General features: G+C 40.7%; 1 protein-coding gene across 25 annotated transcripts in view; it reads left to right on the top strand.

Annotated features, from left to right (window-relative positions):
• Positions 1–3,791: 3,791 nt before the first annotated feature.
• Positions 3,792–18,457, top strand: part of ADGRL2 (adhesion G protein-coupled receptor L2) — a 284,260-nt gene continuing 269,594 nt past the window's right edge. For 11 of the 25 annotated variants that reach the window (XM_077450386.1, XM_077450370.1, XM_077450366.1 and 8 more), the window contains exon 1: positions 3,794–4,350. The gene's annotated coding sequence lies outside the window, so the exon portion shown is untranslated. Of the gene's footprint in view, positions 4,351–18,457 lie in introns of all 25 variants that reach the window. The other 14 variants (XM_077450365.1, XM_077450363.1, XM_077450382.1 and 11 more) reach the window with 3 other exon arrangements.

Genomic DNA, 18,457 nt, shown 5'->3' with positions numbered 1-18,457 from the left:
TGCAGCCTACCAGGGACCATCAATGTAGGCTGCCAGGGACCATCAATGTAGCCTACCAGGGACCATCAATGTAGGCTACCAGGGACCATCAATGTAGCCTACTAGGGACCATCAATGCAGCCTACCAGGGACCATCAATGTTGGCTACCAGGGACCATCAATCTAACCTACCAGAGAACATCAATGTAGCCTACCAGGGACCATCAATGTAGGCTGCCAGGGACCATCAATGTAGCCTACCAGGGACCATCAATGTAGGCTGCCAGGGACCATCAATGTAGTCTACCAGGGACCATCAATGCAGCCTACCAGGGACCATCAATGTAGGCTGCCAGGGACCATCAATGTAGCCTACTAGGGACCATCAATGCAGCCTACCAGGGACCATCAATGTTGGCTACCAGGGACCATCAATCTAACCTACCAGAGAACATCAATATAGCCTACCAGGGACTATGAAATGCAGCCTACCAGGGACCATCAATGTAGCCTACCAGGGACCATCAATGAATGTTTGCTTCCATTCACTCGGGAGTCTATGTGTAATGTGCGAAAAGAGCAGCGGCTGCCTGCTGATGCTGAGACTTAGTTGCTTGCTGCAGAGAGAAGATAGTAGGAACACCAGTGCGCCCTAGGCAGCAGTGCACCCTAGGTGGCTACCTAGTTTGCCTAGTGGCATCACCGGCCATGCAAGTGCCCCACAATGCACTGTGAGCTGCACATTGCATTCTAAGCTCTGACTGGGCAAAGCTTTGCCCAGTCAGGGCACAGTGAGTAGCTGGTTGTTTAGGGCAGGCCCGGGAAGCTGGCCATTGGGTCATTAAAGACGGATGAATCATCAGCTGTCAGCGGGCTTTCCTGCTGACAGCTGAATGAAAAAAAAGATCACCCCCAATCCATAGCCCCTTTGGGTCTAGTATGGATTTTAAGGGGAACCCCACACCAAAATGTAAAAAAAAAAAACGCATGGGATCCCCCCCCAAAATCCATACGAGACCCTTATCCGAGCATGCAGGAAGGGGGGGGGGGGGGCGAGTAGAACTTTTGCAATTCATTTGGTTCCAAATTTGTTTTTCGACTAAATTTGAGAAATTTGTTCATTCGGAAATATTTTAATTAACGAAAACCCAATTTTTCGGAAATTTTTGAAAATTCAAAAAGAACAAAACTCAAAGTTCAAAAGCACGAAAATCTGAAAATTCGCAAACCCAATAACTAATAATAACTATTAAATTCCAGGTGTTGGAATTTCCCTTCAAATTTGGCTGTTAGTGAACGCAACGAATACAAATTTATCGGAATTTATCGGAAGTTACACAAATGATCCAAAATAACGAATGCCGCATCTAAACGAATGGAATGTAACAAATTAATAATAATAAATAATAATTAAAAAATATTTTGTAATTATTATTTATTATTATGAATTTGTTCCGTTCCATTCGTTTACATACGGCATTCGTTATTTCCGATAATTCATAACTTCGGATAAATTCGTATTTTTTTACGTTCACTAACAGCCAAATTTGAAAGGAAATTCCCATACCTAGAATTTAAGAGTTATTATTTCATATTTTCAAATTTTCGGATTTTTATTCTATCGAATTTTCAAATTTTCATTTTTATTTTTCGAATTTTTGTTCTTTCGAAAATTTCGGATTTTTGGTTCTTATTTTTGGATTTTTATGAATGATCGAAATAACAAATTTTTTCCGAAGTTCCCCAAAGTATGTTGATGGGACAAGGGCCTCTTTCCGACAACCCCGGCCGATGGTTGTGGGGGGGGGGGATCTGCGGACAGGGGGTCTTTTTCAGAATCTGGAAGCCCCCCCCCCCCCATATGAATGAGTACGGGGTACATTGTATCATTCACCAAAAAAAAGTGTCATTAATAAAAAAATAAAAAATAAAAATCAGTTTTTGCCAATTCCTTTATTAACAAAAAACAAACAAACAAACAAAAAAACAAACAAACAAACAAACAGTGCCCCGATCGATCCTTTCCTCTCCAATCCATGTGTATCCATTCAGGCCGGCCCGCGCACTACATACAGTTGTAGGTAGATTGCCACACACACTACAATCTAATTGTCACAATCCCTGTACAATCTCATTCACATTTACCAAAACCATGTAATAGGATGACAAACCTACACAACCCACACAATTTCCATCCAATCACAAAGGCCCTTACAGTACATAGCTGCTGGTAGATTTAAAGGAAATAATACAATCAGATTGCATAGTGTATGGATAGCTTAAAAGAGATTGTATAGTTGGTGACCAGTTGTGCACTGTACAATTTGATTGTACAATCACAAAAAAATGGCCTGGCCAGGAAGGGAGGGGGGGGGGGGGGGGTAAAACTTCCAGAGGCCAAGTGGTTAATAAACATTTTACACACAGAAGACACATGGGGGATGTATTGCTGATCCGCGTCTTCCCGCTGTGCAGAGATGTCAGTCTGAACCGGAAACAACGATCGGGGAGAGCAGAGCTAAGGAATAACGTCTCCTATAATAATAATGCTGTGCTCTGGGCAGCCAGGCAAACAGCGTTTTCTACAACCGAACTAACAGCCCCGTTATGTGGTACAGCTCACCATACACTGTCCAATCTGATTGTACAATCTTCTGTAGTACAAGAGCTGGCCTGACTGGATAGGGATTGGAGGGGATCGTAAAATCAGATTGACTGGTGTACAGATAATGTAAATGTCCAATCAGATTGTATAGTGCATGGACACCAGATTGGAGATGTCCAATCAGATTGTATAGGTCCTCCCATGACCTCCTGCTCTCTAGCTCCCCTGTCACCTCCTCCCATGCTCACCTCCGGGATTTCTCCAGAGCTTCTCCCATCATCTGGAACTCCCTTCCCCAATCTGCCCGACTGTCCCGTATTCATCTTTAGACAATCCCAGAAAACCCTTCTCTTCAAAGAAGCCTATCCCGCTTCTAACCAATCCACTGTTTTAGATTGTATTGTGTGTGGAAAGGAGATGTGCAATCATATTGTATAGGTTCTCCCAACACCTCCTGCTCTCTAGCTACAATCAGATTGTATAGTGTATGGAGAGGAGATGTACAATCAGATTGTATAGTGTATGGAGAGGAGATGTACAATCAGATTGTATAGTGTATGGAGAGATGTGCAATCAGATTGTATAGTGTATGGAGAGGAGATGTACAATCAGATTGTATAGTGTATGGAGAGGAGATGTACAATCAGATTGTATGTGTATGGAGAAGAGATGTGCAATCAGATTGTATAGTGTATGGATAGGAGATGTGCAATCAGATTGTATAGTGTATGGAGAGGAGATGTACAATCAGATTGTATAGTGTATGGAGAGATGTGCAATCAGATTGTATGTGTATGGAGAAGAGATGTACAATCAGATTGTACGTGTATGGATAGGGGATGTACAATCAGATTGTACGTGTATGGATAGGGGATGTACAATCAGATTGTATGTGTATGGAGAGGAGCTGTACAATCAGATCGTATAGTGTATGGCAAATTTCAATGCGATGTAGAGTGATCTGGGTTGGTGTATGGGGATGCGTGTCTATGATCGGAGGACGTATCCCCCCCAGTCTCGGTCTCCCCCGTGCCCGGTGGGCGGGTCACATCGGCGGGGATGCCGGGGGTGCAGATCTCCAGGAGCGCCGTCCGGTGGGCGTGTCCGTGCAGAAAAAAAAGTGGAGGAGGAGTGGGTGTGTCCGGCGGTTGTCGGAGCCCCTCCCTCTCCCTCTCTCTCTCCGCCCCGCCCCTCCCTTCCTCCTCCTCCTGTGGCCGGATCGCGCTGTGCCCGCAGTGTGTGTGTTGGGGGAGATGTGACACTGAGCGCCCAGCCAGGCCGGAATGTTGCCGCTTCTCCCGTCCTCCCCGACACTCCATCCGAGTCCGGGCTGCGGAGAGCTGTGACTCCCCCAACAGAGGAGTCCCCCTCCTCTCCTCCTCTCCTCTGCCCGGGATCTCACCGCTTTGTATGGGAAGAGAGAATAGAGAAACTGCTGGCACAATGTTGACTTAATAATCCGGACCGGGAGAGAGAGAGAGAGAGATCTACTGGATCCCAGCTCTGTGATTACTGGAAACAACCCCCCCTCTTATTACTGGATCCCTCCTCCACACTGGATCCCTCCACCTGATCACTGGATCCCACCAGATCCCTGATGACTGGATCCCAGGAGCTGCACACCTGATGACTGGATCCCAGGACCACCAGATCCCCCCCTGATCTTCTTCCTCTTCTTTTCCTCTTTGTTACTTGGAGACATTTTTTTTTATTTATTTTTTTGTCACTGTTGCAACCTGACCAGCTTGGGAGCAAATCAGCAGCAGGTAAGAGGAGCCATCCCTGGGAGGGATCCAGCCAGGAGGATCTGTCCTGGGTTCTCTGGGATCAACAGAACCCCAGGCAGATCCTTCACCCGATCAGCAGAGAATGTTGGCTTTCCTTTGTCAGGAATCTGTTACAATGTAGGAGTCTTCTGTAGATGTTTCCTTTTTTTTGTGGGGAATCTGGTACAATTGTAACCACACAAGTAGCATGTAAGAGAAAGGGTTTTAGGTCCAGGATCCCTGTAATAGCAGCCTTTATCAACCCTGGAGGGGCCCCCTACAATTACATTTTCAGGCTCCTAGGGGCCCCCTGCTTTCTACAGCTTATGGTGTGTTCAGGTGATCCTGTAAAATGTGTAGATCCAGAAGCCAACGCATGAATGTGCTTTACCTGGAGAATATTTACTGGAGCGTTTTACGACACCCTCCTCTTGCTCTACAGGGCAAAATTACTTTAAATTATAATAAATAATGGGCAGAAGAGAATATGGTGGCCAAGGTCCCCCTTATGTTCATGGTCCATGGTAAAGTTGCCTAAATACGTTGTTGGTCAGTGCAGAAGTGAGTCGAATGGCAGTGAAAATTGCCCCCATACATTAATGGTCAGTGTAGATGGGACTCCTTGGGTGCCGGTGGAAATTGCCCCCATACGTTAATGGTCGGTGTAGATGGGACTCCTTGGGTGCCGGTGGAAATTGCCCTCATACGTTAATGGTCAGTGTAGAAGGAACTCATTAGATTCCGTTGGAAATTGCCCCATACTTAATGGTCGGTGTAGAAGGAACTCGTTGGATACCGGTGAAAATTGCCTCCATACTTTAACGGTCAGCGAAGAAGGAACTAGTTGGATGCAGATTGAAAATTGCCCCATACGTAAATGGTCATCCTTATGTTGGATGGAAGTCAAAAATTGCCCCCATACCTTGGCGGTTGGTGTAATGGAAGATCAACATCTACCATTGCTTAAGGAAGATTTGTTAAAAAGTACCCTCTAACATTGGTGACCCATTACATTAATGGTCAGCGTAGTCGCGACCCCTGGTTTTGGATGTCATTGGAAAATTGCCAACATCCATTGATTGTTAGCGTAGGTAGATCAAGATCCACCATTGCTTAAGGAAGTTCCCTTGAAAGTGCCCCCATACATTGATGGCTAGGTAGGAGACGTGCCCCCATACATTGATGGCTAGGTAGGAGACGTGCCCCCATACATTGATGGCTAGGTAGGAGACGTGCCCCCATACATTGATGGCTAGGTAGGAAAGTGCCCCCTTACAGTGATGGTTAGGTAGGAACCGTGCCCCCTTACAGTGAAGGCTAGGTAGGAGACGTGCCCCCTTACAGTGATGGTTAGGTAGGAGACGTGCCCCCATGCATTGATGGTTGGTTAGGTAGGAGACAAAGGTCCACCATTGCTCAAGGAAGTTCTCTTGCAAGGTGCCCCCTTGCATTGATGGTCAATGCCAAACTAAAATATTACGTTGGATAGAATTGGAAATTTGCCCCCATACATTAATGGTCATTTTAGGTGTGACACCAAGAGACACCGCTGTTCACAGCCCAAGTCCATTGAAAAGTGCCACCTTGCATTGATAGTCATTGTAGGATTGACCCCTTATGTTGGATGTCTGTTGAGAAATGTCCCTCATAGATTAATGGTCACTGTAGATGTGACCCCCTTATGTTGGCAGACCATTGAAAAAAGTCCCCATATGTTGATGGTCATTGTAGAAGTGACCCCTTATGTTGGATGTCCATTGAGAAATGTACCCGTACATCAATGGCTAATGTAGAAGGAGCCCCTTACGTTGGAGATCTGTTGAACATTGTCCCTCATACATTGATGGCTATTGTAGAGGTGACCTGTTACATCGGGTGTCTGTTTCAGAATTGTCCCTCGTACATTGTAGGCCAGTGTAGAAGGGGCCCCTTACGTTGGCTGTCAATTGAAAAATGTCCCCGTACATTGATGGCCACTGTAGAAGGGACCTCTTAACGTTGCATGTTCTTTGAAAATCTCCCCTATACCTAGATGGGCAGTGTAGGTAGGAGTTGATCCACCATAGCAAACCTTAACCACCTTTGGTGGAACCCTAGTAGAGAAAGGCTGCTGTCTAGTGACTGCGGGATCCGGCTTCCTCACATTGCTTTCTCTCTAGCAAAGCTCGTAGTTTTTTTTCCCTACTTTGTGAGGCTGTGTGTGCTTCATGCGCCGAGCTCTGCAAACTTCCATTATTCCTGCAGCTCAGAGGTTCAACTGGTGTAATGTGTTTTTTCTTTTAATTTTAAAGCCGGGATTGCTAAGTGATCTGCTTCCCAACCCAGATCCCTGGAGGGGATTGTTCTGATCCTTTCCCAGGGCTCACCTACCAGGAGACAAGAGGCTGAGCTGCCTTCTGCCGCTGTGCACTGCGGTGTCCTAGTCACCCAGCAGGGTCACCCAGCACCCCCCCCCCCCCCCTGCATGTAACCTAATAGGATCTCTAGACGCATTTTTCCAAAGGTGACCTGGCCCTAGGCAACGAGGGCCCCTTGTAAATAACGTTTATATACCTAGCGGTGGGGTAGAAGACCTCTTGGCGTGCCCAAAGAGGGCAGTGTGGTTCCCAAGATTATCCATGCGCCCTCTTAAAACAAAAAAAAAAGGGGGGGCGCCCTCAGCCATGGGATTTGTGAATCGGGTGGTTGCAGACATGCAGTATCCCCTTTGTGTGTCCTACATGGCTTGTGTTTGCATGTATGCATGTGTGTAGTCCGTTTATTTTATTTCATAGAGCATGTAGCTAGGGTGGGCAGGGGAGTAAAGGGGGGGTTCTTGCAGGACTGGGGGTCTGCTAGAGGTTGGGGGAGGGAAGGCGGCAGTATCTTGGGACAAGCAGAGAGGTTACGCGAAAATGCAGCCAGATGTGAAGTGGCCCCTGGAGCTGGTATGAATGGCAACAATTAGATGCGGGCTTCTTTTGTTCTGGGGTTGCCAACCAGCCAGACACAATCCGGGGGGCTAAGCTCCCGAACTTTCCCATAGGCTTCCGGTGCTGCTCCGTAACTGTCCGGGGTCAGATGCCTTTTTGGAAAACCTCCTTAAGGTAGAATTATTATTATTATATATTTTTTTTAAATTATTTCCGGCCTATGGTGGAAGCTACAAAACGTAGGGCGCCAACTGCTAGGCTTATGCATTTATTTCTGGTTCTTCACCCTCTCGTCCTGACGTAAAAAGAGGGGGGGGTTCTCTGCATTTCCTGCATGTGATCACCATGAGTGGCGTTCACGGTGGCCCTCAAGCTCCCAGAACCCATTGTGCCTCCAGTTACTGATGCTCTCCTGCAATTCGTAAATGTTACCTGACCCCTTGTGGCATGGGCTTGTGAAAAAGAGAAGCAGAATAGCTTAGCAACATATGCAAGGTTTTGGACAGCTGCGGCCGGGGAGGGGGGGGTGGCGGTGGGTGGGGGGGGGGGGCACAGAGGCTTGGAGGTGTTATCCTCAGCACATTTCCTAACTGATGGATATTATGTGCGCCTGTCGACGCTGTGAATGGACTGCACCCATTGCCAGCACCCCTCTATGCTTATGTTCAGGTGTGTGCCACCTTCTTTTTTTTTTTCACATAAATATCCTAGGGCACACAAGAAGGTTCCTGCAGAACAAATGCCCTCTTGTTTGGTTTTTTTTTTGCTTTCCTTTTTTTTTTTCCTTCTCTTTCCCTCAATCCCCCCCCTTCTCTTTTGTTGCCTGCTACTATAAGAGGTGCCATTTCACATCACTCTGCACAAATTGTTTGAATTAATGCAAGTGTGAATTCTTACGGTTTTGAAGGGGTCCATTACCATATCAAAGCTTTACCCAGCTCTTTCTCTCATTTGAGAAAACTTTAGCCTGCCTCGAATTTCTCTGGCTGAATTGAGGCCCAAAGGGGCACGGGGGTGGGGAGAGAGATGGATAGAAAGGAAGGGGGGGGGGGGGGTTGCTGATTGCACGATGGTCGGTTGAATTGAAGCGTCTGCTGTTTTTGTAGTTGTGTTGACCAAGAAACATTTTGGGACAGAGCCCTTGAAAAGAGCTAATCTGTTTTGTGCTGTGTGCGGAGCTCATGAAAAGTGACCTTTTTTTTTAGAATCCGATGCACGGAGCCTGTTTTGGCCTTAAGAAAAAGGGATTTTTTTTTTTCAACTCGAGAAATCTAGTTTACTTTGGCCTTGTGTTTGGGCAAGCCTTCGTGGTAGCCCATAGTTGACAATGCCAGTTGAAGATGATACTTGCTATGGGTTTCAGCTTGAGCCTCTGGAAAGGTGGATGCTGTTCCTTTTTTCCTTACCTCCTTAACCCCTTGATGCCTGGTCTTCTACACCATGGTCTTGTCAATCATGGTCTTGTCAATGGACCTGTCTACAAGAAGTTAACTTTATGCTTCCAAGCATTTCAATTGAGTTAGAAACCAAGAGTACACAACTTGGCCACATTTTTTTTTCTTTTTAAATATTTAGACCAATTGAGAATCAAAATCTTTGTTTGAGCTTAACTCCTTGATGCATTGTCTTCTACAACATGATCTAGTCAATGAATCTGCCTACAAGATGTTAACCTCATCCTTCCAAGCATTTCAAAATGATCATACATAGTTGAGTTAGAAACCAAGAGAGTCTAAAATTTGGCCACTTCTTCTTCTTTTTTTTTTATTCTTTTTTTTTATTTTTAGACCAATTGAGGATAATTTTAGTCTTTTGATGTTCAAGCTTAACTCCTTGATGCCTTGTCTTTTACACCATGGTCTACTCAATGAACTGGTCTACAAGAGTTTAACCCCCATGCCTACAAGCAATTCAGAATGTTGAGTAGTTGAGTTAGAATCCAAAGGAAAGTCCACTTGGCCACCAATTTTTTTATTTTTATTTTCATTTGTAGTCAAGTTGAGGATAATTTTTAATCTTTGTTGTACAAGCTTAACCCCTTGATGCCTTGTTTTCTACACCTTGGTCTAGTCAAGGAATCTGTCTGCAAGAGGTTAACCTCATGCTTCATTTAAAAAAAAATCTCTTGCGTAGTTGATTTAGAAACCAAAAGCAAATCCAAAATTTGACCAACTGTAGCAATTATTATTATTATTGCCATATCGTAATCCTTTCACTAGTGTGGTGGCATTAGGTGACGACCATACAGAATGTTTCTAGTGCCCATCTAAGCCTACTACGTAATGATGCATCTGTACACAGCAGATATAATTACCATCTTACATTTTTTTTTCTCTGCATACCGGCAAACTTATTAGGAAAAGAAAAAAGCCCAGTCGATCGTAAAGATTTTTTTTAACTCCTGCTCTGCTGCTTTTTGCATTTAATAGTGCAATTACCCCCACTCCCCCTCCCCCCCCCCCCCTCGCTGGATCATATTAAATAGAATTTGTAGTGTGCATTTTAACCAGGAGTTCCAGCTTTTGTATTTCATTACAAGATATTAAAAATCAATTGGTGCAGACTGGAGACACACAAAATAACCCAGACCTCACTCTTCTGGGCCTTCGTTTTTTCTTTTTCTTTTTTTTTCTTTCCCCCCTTCGTTCTCCAGTTAGGCAAAGGTTTCAGAGCAAAGCCATTTTGTTTTGACTCTCCTTGCCAAAAGTGATATTTCCTGCTACCCGATCTATAGTCTGTCTTACACGCTATCTGTTTTATTACTGTAAGTTGAGAATTTGAGAGGTATTAAAACTTTGTCCATAGTTTGTTTTCTGAGTCTAAATGAATTTATGGATGGCTAGCAGAATTTTTTTTTTAAACATGAAATGGATAGTTGTTTTCTTGTAAAGGGCCTGGCCTTCCAGTTTATAGGATTCTTTTCAATGGAATTCATTGGAGAGGGGGGGGGGGGGGGGGGTCACGATTTATTGTAGCAGACTAAACTTTGTCATTAGGCACAGTGCATGCCAAGATTTGTGTTTTAAATTGCTACTCTTTTTCTAGATTTTAGAAGCTTTGAATGTTTCGGTTGTTTGAGTTTAAAGGGAGGCGTTGCTGGTGATTGCTATCTTGGCACCTAAATTGCTGTCAACTGGGTTCTTATCGATTTTATATACCGCCAACGTTTTTCACAGTGCTATCTAAAGGCTTGCTGGGGCTAGAACATTGACACTAAAAAAACCATACAGGCAACCCCAGCTATGTGAACCCTTCTCGAAAGATCTCATATTGTTATATTGTCCATGCATAGTTGATGCCCTGCAAGACTTGGTAGGACCAGATTGACTTGCATCACCATCTCGATCATGGCAAACGGTTGAAATTCGACCTATCGGTGTAGAGCTGCCAAAGCAAGGAAAAGGAGGTTGCTATGGGTTATTGCAGTTGGCTTGGTTGAATAATCCTTTGATGGTCACCATGAATAAACAAGGTTGGATTCTCTTCACAGTTGACACAGGTAGGGGCATTTTCACGGGGTTCTCAACTGGTTTTGATAGCCTACTGAGCAAAGAGGGGGGGGAGGGAGCTTTAGGTGGATTGGACAGGTTGGACCTGAGTTTATCCCTACTCGTTTTGGAAAGTCAGACCAGGTAAGCAGGAGAGGAACCAATTACGTCAAGTTTTAACTTGAACTTTCCATAATAAAAAGCCTCTTTAAAGGGTTTGGCTGGCTGACTTTTATTAATGATTTAACTTCAAAGAAGCAAGTCTTGCCTCCCAAAGAGTGCAGGAACAAGTTCTGAGATACTGATCTCTCCATCCAGCCCTGCAAGTCTTTGCACAGTTTGACTTTTATTGCTGTAATTTTTACAATGATCTGATACATTAACAGACTTTCTGGGTGTTTCCCACCTTCTTATTTTAATTTTTTTTCTTAGTAGCCAGCTTTTTTGCATTTTTCTTTTGGTGTCCAGGAGCCAACATTTGCATAGCAGTTGGAAAAGGCCACATCTGATAAGCTGGCTAGCTTCCTCCTGACCAACCTTGCATTAACCCCCCATGTTCCAAGCCTTGGATGACTTTAACTGCTGCCCTCTCAACCTGCACATCATATTTTCATGGTACTTTCCTTCCAAGATGTTAATACCACAGTTCCTTTTTTTTTTTTTTCCACGTCTCTAATTTACGACCGTGGTATTTCTATTAGTAGATCTGATTTGTTTTTTGTTGGCTTCAATGCTCATTACAAGCTACACATTCTTTTTCTGACTCCTAGACACCCTTCATTTAAGCAGGGCCACTTTGAATGGGCGTTTTCTGGTTTGACTAGGCACACAATACACTCGTTACAGATTTATTTACAGTTGGGTCACCAATACACCTCATGTTTGTTTTTTTTCCGTTTTTTACCAGACCTTTTGTTCTGAGTTTTTGTTTCGCTATTGGATTGTTTTGCATGTCCTGAACGTCCATTTTTATTTAACTCTTGTGGACTGCTGGCTGCTTAAATGCATCCAACTTGTTTAGTGCATTGCAAACAATCTCTTGAAATGATTTCCAGGGACAATTCTTTACTACCTATGAATATAGTTGGTTACCAGTTTGGCCTTTGGAGGAAGAGGGACTTTTGTACACTTGCATATGAGGCTATTAGGCTGACAATTGTTTTATTTCTTTTATTATTTTTTAAAAAAAAAACACTGAAGCACAGAAATGTGGCTCATTTGGATAGTATTGAGAAACAGTTTTTTATTTTATATATATATATATATATATATATATATATATATATATATATATATATATATATATATATATATATATATATATATTCATTTTTTTTTTTTTATTAATTTTTTTGCTATTTTCTTCCTTATTTCCCCCCCCTATGCACAATTTTACAAAAATAATAATAAAATATATATATAATATTTATAGTTCCCAGCTTTTCAAGTTGCTGTAGGCTGGTTTCCAGAGATAAATTAAAAGTTCAAGGTTTGTTTTGTTTTATGTAAGGCTGCCTGGATAATTACAGGAAAAGCGGAATAATGACATGCCATAAACAATGAACACACTTCTTGTAGCGCTCTGCTTGCCATTGGTAGGTTGGCAATCCTGGATGAAACTCGAGCAGCCACGGTCCCTACCAACAATGTAGCATTGTGCAAACGACCTGATTCGTTTTCTGAGAATTATGACAGACTCCTCTGCTTTTTTTTATTCTTTTTTTTTTTTTTCCTGACTTAAATTAATCCGATTGTGTTCCAGCCATAGATATTTTTATCTTTTAATTTCAAGTTACCGAGCGAAGAAGAAAATGACTCACAATTGCATTTACTAGAAAGTCTTCAGTGGATTGCAATACGGTGGTCTCTTTTGGTGCTTTTTACCGTAGTATGATTTTTTTTTTTTTTTTTTTCCGTGTTTTTGGAAGCTGCTTGGTGGTGGCTAACCGGAAGCTTAGTGCAATGAAGGTTGACCACTAGGTGAAAGTAAAGGACTGTTTTGAGTTTGGTCATCAGCTCGAATGTTTAAGAAAAATGTATTTGCAATATTAGCAAATCTTTTGCATTCCTACAAGCTTTCCTTCCCTTTTTTTTTTTTTTAATTTTATTTTTTTGTTTCCTCCATTATTTGGAGGTTGAGGCAAACTGTATTGGCGACTCATAGTGGTTGATTTACTAAAGGAATTGCGTATGTTTACTAGGTTAAGGGATTTTTATTTTTTATCTTGTATAGGGATTTTCACTAGCAATTTTTTCACTACAGCTAAGGATAACCAATCGTACGTATGAGAGCTTAAATTTTTTTTATTTTTTTTGCTTGCGCATGATTGGATGGCTTGCTTCAGTAGAGCTTCACATCTTTTGGCCAAGGGAAAACTCCCATACAAAATCAAAAATGGCTTTGCGAAGTGAACACGCTCTACTACTTTAGTAAGTTTAGTAAAAAAAAAAAAATAAAATCACTTTGCTAAGAGTAACAGCCTATATTCTTTTAGTAATTCAATCTCGGCATGTAGCCCATTTTTCTTATCCAGTAAATGATGCTAGCAGAAAAGTGTGCTGATCCATTCCAACCAATCAAAATTCAATGACATATTCCTAGTCAAGCACAAGATATATTCTGATTGACATATCTCTCTCTTCTCTGTTTTTATTGGCTAAGCCAAGTCTACTGACTCCAAAGACCTAAATATGTTCTATTTATAGCAAGGTATATTTTTATAAAGTCGTGATTTTGGTCTTCAGAGACTAGTATTTGTAGTTATTTTCCTCCAATAGTCAATTGACTTTAATATATTTTATATATATTTTATCATGTGACTAGCCAAGCAAAAGTTTGGATTTAGGGTGATACCGTTGGCTTACAGTTTTGCCGATGGCTAATGGGGTACAGTAGGGAAGACCCAGTTTACATAGCATTTGATTATTTATTTATTTTTTTCCACCACTAGTAGAAGTCCCCTCTTTTTTTGTCTTGGCACCACCAGTCCGTATTTTTGACTTGTGTTAGAAGGAACTAGGGCTTACTTCAGTAGGGAAAACTCGATTTACATAGCATTTGGTTGTTTTTTTTGTTTTTTTCATCAGTAGTAGAAGCCTCCTATCATTCGTCTTGGCACCCCCAGTCCATCTTTTGGGCTTGTGTTATAAAGAACCTAGGGCTTACTCAAGTAGGGAAAACTCGATTTACATAGGATTTTTTTTTTTTCCCCACCAGTGGTAGAAGCCTCCTCTCACTCATCTTGGCACCTCCAGGCTAATGGGGTACAGTAGCTAAGTAGGGAAGACCCAGTTTACATCACCACCACTAGTAGAAGTCCCCTCTTTTGTCTTTGCACCCCCAGTTCATCTTTTTGGGCTTGTGTTAGAAGGAACTAAGGTTTACTCAAGTAGGGAAAACACGATTTACATGGCATTTGATTTTTTATTTTTTTTTAACCAGTGGTAGAAGCCACCTCTCATTCGTCTTTGCACCCCCAGTCCATCTTTTGGGCTTGTGTTAGAAGGAACTAGAGGCTCAAGTAGGAAAGACCCAATTTACATGGCTTGTTTTTTTTTTTTTTTCCTTCCACTAGTGGCGGAAGCCTCTTTACCTTTTTGTCTCGGCACCCCCAGTCCGTGTGTTGGGCTTGGGTTAGAAGTAGCTAGGGCTTAGTCAAGTCTTTGACTCCAGTAGCTGAAATCCAGCATCTATGGCATTCTGAATTGCCCTGTCGCCCTTGCACGGCTTTATTAAGTAAGTTGTAATTTTTCCAGTACCTGCTCATGACCATAACAATTCCTAGTTATGCCGATTTGCTGGAACTCTGTCCATTTAACAAGGTACAGGTCCAACTGGGTATAAGGTACTCTGAGATTCTTGGCTTTTTTTTTTGCCTTGCACCGTAAAACAAATGCAAATCCTTTAACAGATATTCTTGACTCGCACAAAAGATAAAACATAATTACTGCTCAGAAGAACTTGTCAGATTCTCAATTTGGTTCAGTATTTCTTAGATTTTTGTTCCGGCCTGTAGAAATGAATAGGCTGTCACTCTCTGCATTAAGCTCTCGTTCTTTTCCCAGTATGTTATTTGTTATGCTTTTTTTTCTTCTTTATAATATATTCTTTCCCGGAGAGAGTTAGAAGGCTGTTTTTTGTGTGCGAGGACTTTTTGCTTTGCTTCCGTGCACCTGCTTTTTTTTATTTGACGTCGCGTGAACTGCTCAGGCACCTGCTTTATGTCATGGCATCTTCAAACGCATCGGATCTCCTTCCATTTTGCCGCCGTGACCATCCGGGCTCGAGAGGGCAGGTCCTGTGACTCTTAGACATTCGTTCTGTCACTCCCAGGTCAGAAAAGCCAGCGCACTTGAATTTCCAGGGAAACCGGTCAAGTACAAAGGACGAAAGTCAGTTTAAATAGATAAACGTCTTCGTCTTGCTTTTGCCATAGGGTATGTTTTGGGTCTGATCTTCCGGATGTCACATTTTTTTTCTCTGTCTACAGACACGTTAATCATGGATTGCCTTATACTTTTGTTCTATGGGGTGTGCAGGGGGTGGGAATAGGCCCCTGTTGGACCATTTGGTGGTTGTTTTTTACAGCATGTAAGGGGATTGGGTCTTAAACAGGGCTGGTAAATGGACCTTATTCTCCATTTTTGATGGGTTCCCCTGTACCTTGAGGCTGGTACGTGCAATTCAGAAATTCTTTTGGGAGCCATGTTTTCCAGGGGACTCGGTTTTGTAACACAGCTGAGGGAAGGTGTATCTTCACAAGTTGATTAAAAAAATCCATCATGGCAGTTTTGTATAACATGGTGGTGTTGTGATCCTACACTGAGAGGCCCCTGTTACTTTTCTGGATTTAATTACACTTACAAAAATGCCTTTAAATAAAAACTGGAATAAAAAAAAATGGTTGATTAAACGGGACCCATTTTATTTTTATATAATATATACATATATTTTTTTGGGGGGGGGGTTAAAACTCTACAACTTGAAACTTTTTTTTTTTTTTTTTTTTTTTTCTAGCACAAATTCCTGTGTTGTTTGTTTTTTTTTTTTATGATTTCATTGCTCATGTGCTGGTGTGATCTATAGCAGCTGGTACTCCCATGCCTTTCTGGAACTCCTCCCCTTCCTTGTCTATGCAACCACTCTTTAGCACTCTACACTCCACTGACAAAAACCTCAAGGTGCCAAAAAATTAGGACTTCTAAGTTTGCACTTCCTGCACCCAGACAGAAAATTTGTAAGTGTGTGTTTTTTATTTTTTTATTTTTTTTTCTCACTTGTATATAAGCTGCTGCTATTTTTACTTCTATTTATTGGATCTTGGGTAAACGTAACAATTGTAATGATCAGATGTCAAATTTATTTTTTTCCGATCTTTTTCATAGTAATGTTGACTGTCAATGTTGCTCAGTGTTATTGTCGCTGCTTGTCGTCTCTTTTAATTATAAACATCTTGGCGACCAAGACATGTCCAAATCATTTCAAGGGTTTCTTTTATATTATTTTTTTTTTCTTACTAGCAGATTTCAAGATTATTATTATTTATTTATTTTTTGTTCAGGTTTTTTTCTGGTATAATTAGATAGTTGCAATAGGAGCATTCACGTGAGAAAAGCCTAGTTGAGATTGGTAAGAAAAAAAAAAAATAAGCCCTTGATAACTTGTTTCATGTCATTTTTTCCAGTGGCTCATTGTGTTCTGTCTCGGTTATTTCTTATCAATCAACACTTGAGACCATTTTTTTTTTCTTGATAGAGACGACAGCATAACTGTCACCCATTGCTAAGAACAATCTATGACAAGTGTCGAATGCAGTTTCTTTTATTTATTTTGTTTAAGCTTTTTGCTTTGTTGAAATAAGCTATGCATAATGCAGTGTTCCCCTTTTTTTTTTTTTTTTTTTTTTTCTTTTTTATCTTTTATCTTTTTGTTTTATAGTCACAGTTCTGTTTTTCCAGTTGTACTTATTTAGAGAAAAGGAAAGGAGGGGGGGGGGGGGGGGGATTGTGGTTCCCCATCCTTTCACTTGATTGGCACACAGTGGTTTTGAACAAACAAAAACATCACCTATTTGCATATGTGCGCTTTATCGCTCCGTACGAGTAATCTATCCTAAGCTGCTTAGCTTTCCTGCTCCTCTGATTTATTAACCCGTTACCCAGCTGCTTATTGTCACTCGTGTCCCTATGTATGATCACTTACTGTACGTGCTGTTCCAAGATGGCCATTTCATGGACTCCATGGGATGAGGCGTGGAAAGGGTTAAAAGCCTTACTTTTTATATAGCTCCATATATATATATATATATATATATATATATATATATATATATATATATATATATATATATATATATATATATATATATATATATATATATATATATACACACAGGGGGCAGAAACTTTCAAAAACAGTTGGCTAGTAAAGGTTATAACTATTTAAAGTTAACCCACCCCCGCCTTAAAAAAAAAAAAAAAGTCAAAATTGGTTGATTTAGGCTGATCCAAGCAGGATTTCCACCTCTACTGAAAGATCTGGATAAAAATACATCATTAATTTATTTTTATTTATTTTTCCCCCTTGATCTTCATATATAAAATGTGTTTAAAAATAAATAAAAATAAATATATATATATATTTATTTATTTTATATATATAATATATATATATATATATATATATATATATATATATATATATATATATATATATATATTTTTTTTTTTATATATATATATTTATTTATTTTATATATATATATATATATTTATTTATTTTTTTATATATATATTTATTTATTTATTTATTTTTATATATATATATATATATATATATATATATATATATATATATATATATATATATATAGTTTTGTTAAATTAAAGAACAAGGGAAAAAAAAAAAGAATGATGTATTTTTACTTTAATTTTTGAGTGTTACAAATACACCATTACTATCTATTTTAATATTTTAACTAACACAAAAAAAAAAAAATATCTACTTCTTCCTTTTTTTTTATTTTTTTTTGTTTTTCTATCCCAAACCCCCCCCCCCCCCCCCCAAAAAAAAATGCTTGATTTAAGTTGATTCGAGCAGATTTTCCACCTCCTAGAGATTTTACATTTCTGTATTTATACATAAATATTTATTTTTTCTTCTCATTAGTAGCTATCCTTTCTCACCCCAGGTTATAGGGTTCACGTTTCAGTTGTGTTAGATGATGTGCAAGGTGGTAGCACTATATACATAATATGATTACATTGTAGTACCTTCCCTACCTTACAATGCCCTATATTATGTGTCAGTAATAGGTGCAGTAGGTATGCTTTTTATGTGTTCAGTAAAGCTGGAAAAGTTAGGCGCCATCTGTAATTTTTAGGTGTCTTAGCTACCTGGTTCATGTTGTATCTCTAGCACTGCAGTAAGTGCAGATTTTTTTTTTTTTTTTTTTTTTTCTTGGCTGTTTGGGGATGTTTTAAGGAGGGGGAGCTTTTTCGTCTTGTACTTGTCTGGGATTCACTTCTAATTACTCTGCTTCCTGTTGTAGCAGAGGTTCCCAGCTACTATGCAATTTACCATCTTCTCCTGCCTTTCTTGGAAGCCTCTTACTGCTGTTGCACCCAACAGGTACCTCTTGTGAAAGTCCTCCTTTTTTTTTATTTTTTTCTTTTTTTTTTTCTTTTAATAGTATGGGGTGGAATCAG

This window comes from Lithobates pipiens, unplaced genomic scaffold, assembly GCF_037356315.1.
Source record: "Lithobates pipiens isolate NorthernLeopardFrog02 unplaced genomic scaffold, aLitPip1_a1.2 Scaffold_23, whole genome shotgun sequence".
Taxonomy (NCBI): domain Eukaryota; kingdom Metazoa; phylum Chordata; class Amphibia; order Anura; family Ranidae; genus Lithobates; species Lithobates pipiens.
The sequence above is the reverse complement of the archived record's forward strand: the minus strand, read 5'-3'. Positions and strand labels throughout refer to the sequence as shown.